The sequence below is a fragment of the Sinocyclocheilus rhinocerous genome, unplaced genomic scaffold (genome assembly GCF_001515625.1).
Source record: "Sinocyclocheilus rhinocerous isolate Xijiao unplaced genomic scaffold, SAMN03320098_v1.1 scaffold3144, whole genome shotgun sequence".
NCBI classification, from domain to species: domain Eukaryota; kingdom Metazoa; phylum Chordata; class Actinopteri; order Cypriniformes; family Cyprinidae; genus Sinocyclocheilus; species Sinocyclocheilus rhinocerous.
This window is the reverse complement of record NW_015624539.1, coordinates 342,425-348,963: the sequence shown is the minus strand read 5'-3', so window position 1 is coordinate 348,963 and position 6,539 is coordinate 342,425.

Below are 6,539 nucleotides of genomic sequence, written 5' to 3'. Positions count from 1 at the left end.
CGTAATAAATGATCTGTGGAGTATTTTGAGCTGAAACTTCACAGACACATTCTGGGGACACCAGAGACATATATTACATATTGTAAAAAGGGGCATAATATGTCTCCTTTAAGTGGAATTGCAACAGCAAGACAAGATATGATATTTGAAGTGATGCAGAGTTTATTTAGAATAAGACAATCTGGAATTTTAGTAAACTTCATGTGGGTTCCATCACATATGGGCGTGGAAGGAAACGAGGAGGCAGACCATCTGGCTAAACAGGTTTTGAAGCATGCACAAATGGACTCTATGCACGGCACATAGCCTACATATTTCCGGTGAAATCTGAGGGGGCATAAAAGCTTCCGGTCTCTATTCAGCCAGAGCGTGAGTGAGTGCATTATCAGCTGCATTATCTTTTGTCAGTTAACGATATTAAAATAATATTTATACATTTTATTATTATAATATCACATATTAAGTATATTACATAAATATAATACAAAACTTATTTAATTATGAGTTCCAGAAATTTTAAATACGTCTGACGTGAGGGTGGTTCATCCCGCCATTGCTGCGTCCCGTTTTGTGAGGCTTCCCAGAGGTTAAACTCTGTGCTGAGTTTTCACACTTTTCCCCTGGATAAAGAAACTTGGGTAACGCTTTAGATTACAACCCGCAAAGAACTATGTAAGTATACTGAATTTACGGTGTACGTTTCTGTAATTATAGTGTACTTATAAAGAACATACGTATAGGTATAAGGGAACAATGTGTTACGTTTGGGTAATAAGGGGGTAACAACCAGATATGCAACCTGCAAAGAACTGCGTAAGTAAAATGAATTTACAGTGTAACTTTTTTGTAATTATAGTGTACCTATTCAGTACCTCCGTGTAGGTATAAGGGAATAATATGCGAAGTTTGGGGAATAAAGGTTTATATGTGTAGGCTATAAAAAAGTACACATTGTATGTTTTTGCTTAATCGCTTGCAAATATAAGAGGTCATTTTCATTTTTTGGGTGAGCTATCCCTTTTAATTAACCTTCAGTTCAATGTAGACATAAACTAACTTGCATTGTTATTACGTTTTGTGGTGTGTATTGTCTTATAGCATGTCTCCCATCTAATTTAGATTTGTGACTTACAACCACTTAATGGCCTTTTGGAGTCTGATTGAACCTGCATCCCACAACATGGTTCGTGTGACCAGGGCAAGGACAGCTGCAACGAGGAGTGAAGTTGGAGCAATAAGCAATGCAACGCAAATATACAGACAAGAGGTCATACATACCCCGTAATATTAGAATAGGTACCCCTTAGTTTCAAAATACTTACAGTAGAAATAATTAGTAATTTTACAGATTATTACTCCTTTATTCCCCAGACTTCGCATATTGTTACCTTATACCTACACGGAGGTACTGAATAGGTACACTGTAATTACAAAAAAGTTACGCTGTAAATTCTGTTTACTTACGCAGTACATTGCGGGTTGTAATCTAAAGCATTACCGAAACTTGCAATAAGTGGATTCACAGTATTAAACGTAAGGATTTTAACATCACTCCTGATACTAGAGTTTGCAGTCGTCACTTCCACAGGACACCGGGTTCTGAAGTAAGGGGCAGTGCCCACCTTGTTCCAGTGGAACAATTACTCCATTTCAGCACCAAGGCGCACAGGGGTATGGCAGATGAAAGATGTCTCCCCTGCAGTGGATGAAGATCCTGTTCCCATGGACTCCCAGCATTTGGAGCATGATTACTGTACCATTTCTGAACCTGCGGCAGTTGATCTTGCACTAGATCAAACTGAAGATCTTCGGAAAGAGGTGGAGCAACTGAGGAAACAGGTGGAAGAACTGTCGGTCCATCAGAGTTTCTGTTTGGGCCGATTTGCTGCATCTGATGATGACATACGGTTCTACACCAGGTAAGATATAAACCCCCTTATAATTTACTATAACACTATGAATTGTGACTGACACTGACATTTTTTCCAACATTTCTGTATGCCATACAGATATATTGGGAAGAATGGTAGTGTCAGTCACCATTCTTGTTCATTCATTCTTTCGACGGCATGAGGGAGAATACATTATTGAAGTATTTTTTAGTAGAGTAGATTTTTTATCCTGCTAAAAAAAGACCCCGCTAAAACAATTTTTCATAAGGGTATTTGCATGCCAATACATTATAACCATGCATTTTTAAAGGGATAGTCCACCAAAAAATTTCTTTTTTTAGTATAACTCCGATTGTATTCTTCTGAAAGAATAAAGTCATATACACCTAGGATGGCTTGAGGGTGAGTATATTATGGGATAGTTTTCATTTTTTGGGTGAGCTATCCCTTATAATTAACCTTCAGTTCAATGTAGACATAAACTAACTTGCATTGTTATTACGTTTTGTGGTGTGTATTGTCTTATAGCATGTCTCCCATCTAATTTAGATTTGTGACTTACAACCACTTAATGGCCTTTTGGAGACTGATTGAACCTGCATCCCACAACATGGTTCGTGTGACCAGAGCAAGGACAGCTGCAACGAGGAGTGAAGTTGGAGCAATAAGCAATGCAACGGTAATGATATTATATTCTTTAGGACAAGGAAAAAAATATATTTACTTTTCTCTCTTGATGCATGCATATTATGTGTATCATAATTATTCAAATTTTATTTTTAAAGTGTCAGTCTCTCCAGCTCATTGATGAGTTCTTCCTCTTCATGGTCCACCTTTCAGTTGGTCTTACACAGCGGGATCTTGCCCACAGCTTCAACATCCAAGAACCTGGGCCAATTTTCTGTACACCGTTCTTGGGTCTGTGCGCATCTGGATGTCTGAGGAGGCAGTCAAGGCTAATCTGCCCAAAGAGTTCCAGAACTACCCAGACACGCAAGTGGTGAATGACTGCACAGAGCTGCGCTGCCAAACACCATCCTCTCTCGTGCTTCAGAGTGCAGTGTTCTCTTCGTATTAATCCCACTGCACCTTCAAGGGGTTAATTGGCATGGCACCACATGGTGCAGTCACTTTTGTGTCATCCCTGTATGCAGGATCTATCAGTGACAAGGAGATTTTGAAGCAGTCTGGCATAGTGTCTTTGCTGAAACCAGGAATGGCCATTATGGTTGATAAAGCTTTTCTTGTTGATGACTGTGTGCCATGCAAAGTCTATAGACCTGCTTACCTTTCGAAGAAGGAACAACTGTCAGCTGATCAGGTGAGAGAGACACAATCAATTGCTCGGGTTAGGGTCCATGCTGAGCGTCTCATCCGCAGGGTGAAACAACACAAGCTGTTTGACACAGTCATCCCTCTCTCCATCACTGGGAGCATCAACCAGCTCTACACAGTTGCCTGCCTTCTGGTAAATTACCAGAATGGCCCACTGGTCAAAGCATGGGCAAAGGATTAGACAACAGGATGGATTAATTTGGTTTTATTTGTACAGCTTGTAATATAAAATGTAAATAAAAATATTGTGAACATATAAATATAAGTAACTTTAATATAATGTAATGTCAGCATGTAAATATAAATTACTTTGATAAAGTATAATGTAAACATGTAAATAACTTATACATTGTTTCTTGTAAACCAGTGTAATGTAAACGTAAATAAAAATTGATACACTGTTTCTTGTACACCGGAGTAATGTAAATATAATTACCTTTGATACATTGTATTGGTTATGTAAAAAAAAACTTATATATATATATATATACATACACACACATACACACTTGTAGGCATCTTGGCAGGTAGAAGTAAAAGAAAAAGAAAAGGTCGGCATTCTCTCGGATCATTTGAAACATTTTGGTGTCTTTGTAGATGGACGCACTGGATCATCATGTCATTTTGTGCATATACAACAAAATCACACCCGTCAAATCCTGAGATTAGCATCTGACCTTGAACTTGCCAATAATATGCATGCTGCTGTTTCAGTTCTGGTTTGCCATTCTGAATCTTAAGGTATGGGCAGTCACTGTACCTATTTACATTTGGGCACTTTACCTCCAAAAGACTGAAAACTGGGTGCTCTGTAGGGTCATAAAAGATGCCAGCAAGAGATGCCCCAAACCAAGGTGCATCTGGGTGAATCTAGGCAGGTAGAAGTTAACTTCTCGCAACAGACAATATTCATGAACAACTGCAGATTCCATTTCAAGACCTCTCTTCATATCTGCAGTCTGTAGATCCTATCAACCAGGTGTACAGGTACAATAATAATAATAACAAAAAAGTACAATATAAGATAATAAGTATTGAATAAATTAATGAATGAATGAATTATGCATTTATATAGTGCTTTATTGTGTATTGCTGTACACCCAAAGCGCTTTACAATCATGTGGGTAACACTATGTATTACTAATAAAATTTTATTTCTAATAAACATTGAAAATATAAGAATGGCCAGTTAGAAAGAGATTTAAGCAGGATTATGCTATTCATGTGAAGTCGTTCCTATCACACCGAGAGTGCTGTTGCTGCTATCAGGTTTATACTTGTTGATGCCGTTTATTTAAGTGCAGAAAATAGCAAATGGTATAAAATAATTTAATAAAGAAATACATATGAAATCATTCTATTTTACAGCTAAGAATCGGCGTAAAATAGTGCAGGGTTATGCAGCCTCATGAGCTTGATTTGCTAATAGACAATAGAATTATAATACTCACCCTCAAAGTTGTCTATGTAACTTGAAACGTATTGCCCTTCTCCATTTTACTTGACAGCGTGACAGCTGACAGCCTCACAATACGACAGATATAATTAACGGTAATCCTGGTAAGTTCTTGCAAGCAGCAAGTGTAAAAATTCATATTCTCCTCATTCATTTTGACAGCTCTTGGTAAAGAACAATAGCTTCCGGTGCAGTGCCAGAAATAAACGCGCCCCCTGAGAATAAACGCGGAAGTGACCGTGCATAGAGTCTATTGAGATTAAAGTGTCAATGAGTAAAACAGAAGTAAAAGGGTTAATTGCAAAAGAAATAAGAAAAAAATGGCAGAAGGAGTGGAATAGTGGAATAAAAGGCAGACATTTTTATCACATTCAAGAGAAGTTAGGTCTAGAAAGAAGAAAGTTTGGTGTTATGGTGTAAGGGTGTTAATTTGTTTATTTTTCTTGTTTGTTTCCGTTGTTTTCTCTTGTTCCCTTGTAGGTGGCAGGAGAGATGTGGGAGATATAAGTATTCCGGTTATTGGCATGAGGGGAGGGCGTGTGGAGAAGTGACATCATCTCCACCTGGTGTTGGATTGCTTCGCTTGAAGGGATCTGTCATTTGCCGTATTCTGGACTTTTCAAATTGCCGCTTAATGTCATGGTATATTATGTGAATCCCCTAGAATTATGTGATAAACTTTGGTTGTTACTATGAGATTTTTGGTGGATGGCTCCTTTGTTTGTTGCAGCCACGAGCCGGCCGTAACATTGGTAATAGAAAAGATGACGTTTTAATGTCAAGAATGCGTATTGGTCATTGTTTGTTAAATCAGTGTCTGTATAGAATAAGGAAGCATGAAACTGGAAATTGTGATAAATGTGGTCATGTTGAATCAATAGAACATGTACTTATTGAGTGTGATGCTGTAATGAATCCAGTCCACTGAAGGTGAGTGTAGTGAAGAACCCAAGTGCAGTTTATTTACAGGTGATCAAAACATCCAAACATAATCCAAACAGACGAAGACTAGATACACAGACTTGACGAGGCATGAACAGACTTGACGAGGCATGAACAGACTAGACTCACCGACAGCGAGTTACAGCATCAATACACGATGAGAAACAATGGCAACATGATGGCTACTTATAGCACCTTTGGGTTACGAGTTTGACTCTCTAACCATTAGGCCACGACTTCCCCTAGAAGTAATTTGCACAGACTCCCTTTCAGTTTTAAATAGCTTGTTAAGTGGAATTGCAACAGCAAGGCAAGATATGATATTTGAAGTGATGAATGAAGAGTTTATTTAGAATAAGACAATCTGGAATAATTGTAAACTTCATGTCGGTTCCATCACATATGGATGTGGAAGGAAACGAGGAGGCAGACCATCTGGCTAAACAGACTTTGAAGCATGCACAAATTGACATTAAATTGTCAAAGAGTAAAACAGAAGTAAAAGGGTTAATTGCAAAAGAAATAGGAAAAAAATGTCAGAAGGAGTGGGATAGTGGAATAAAAGGCAGACATTTTTATCACATTCAAGAGAAGGTAGGTCTAGAAAGAAGAAAGTTTGGTAATAGAAAAGATGACGTTTTAATGTCAAGAATGCGTATTGGTCATTGTTTGTTAAATCAGTGTCTGTATAGAATAAGGAAGCATGAAACTGGAAATTGTGATAAATGTGGTCATGTTGAATCAATAGAACATGTACTTATTGAGTGTGATGCTGTAATGAATCCAGTCCACTGAAGGTGAGTGTAGTGAAGAACCCAAGTGCAGTTTATTTACAGGTGATCAAAACATCCAAACATAATCCAAACAGACGAAGACTAGATACACAGACTTGACGAGGCATGAACAGACTTGAC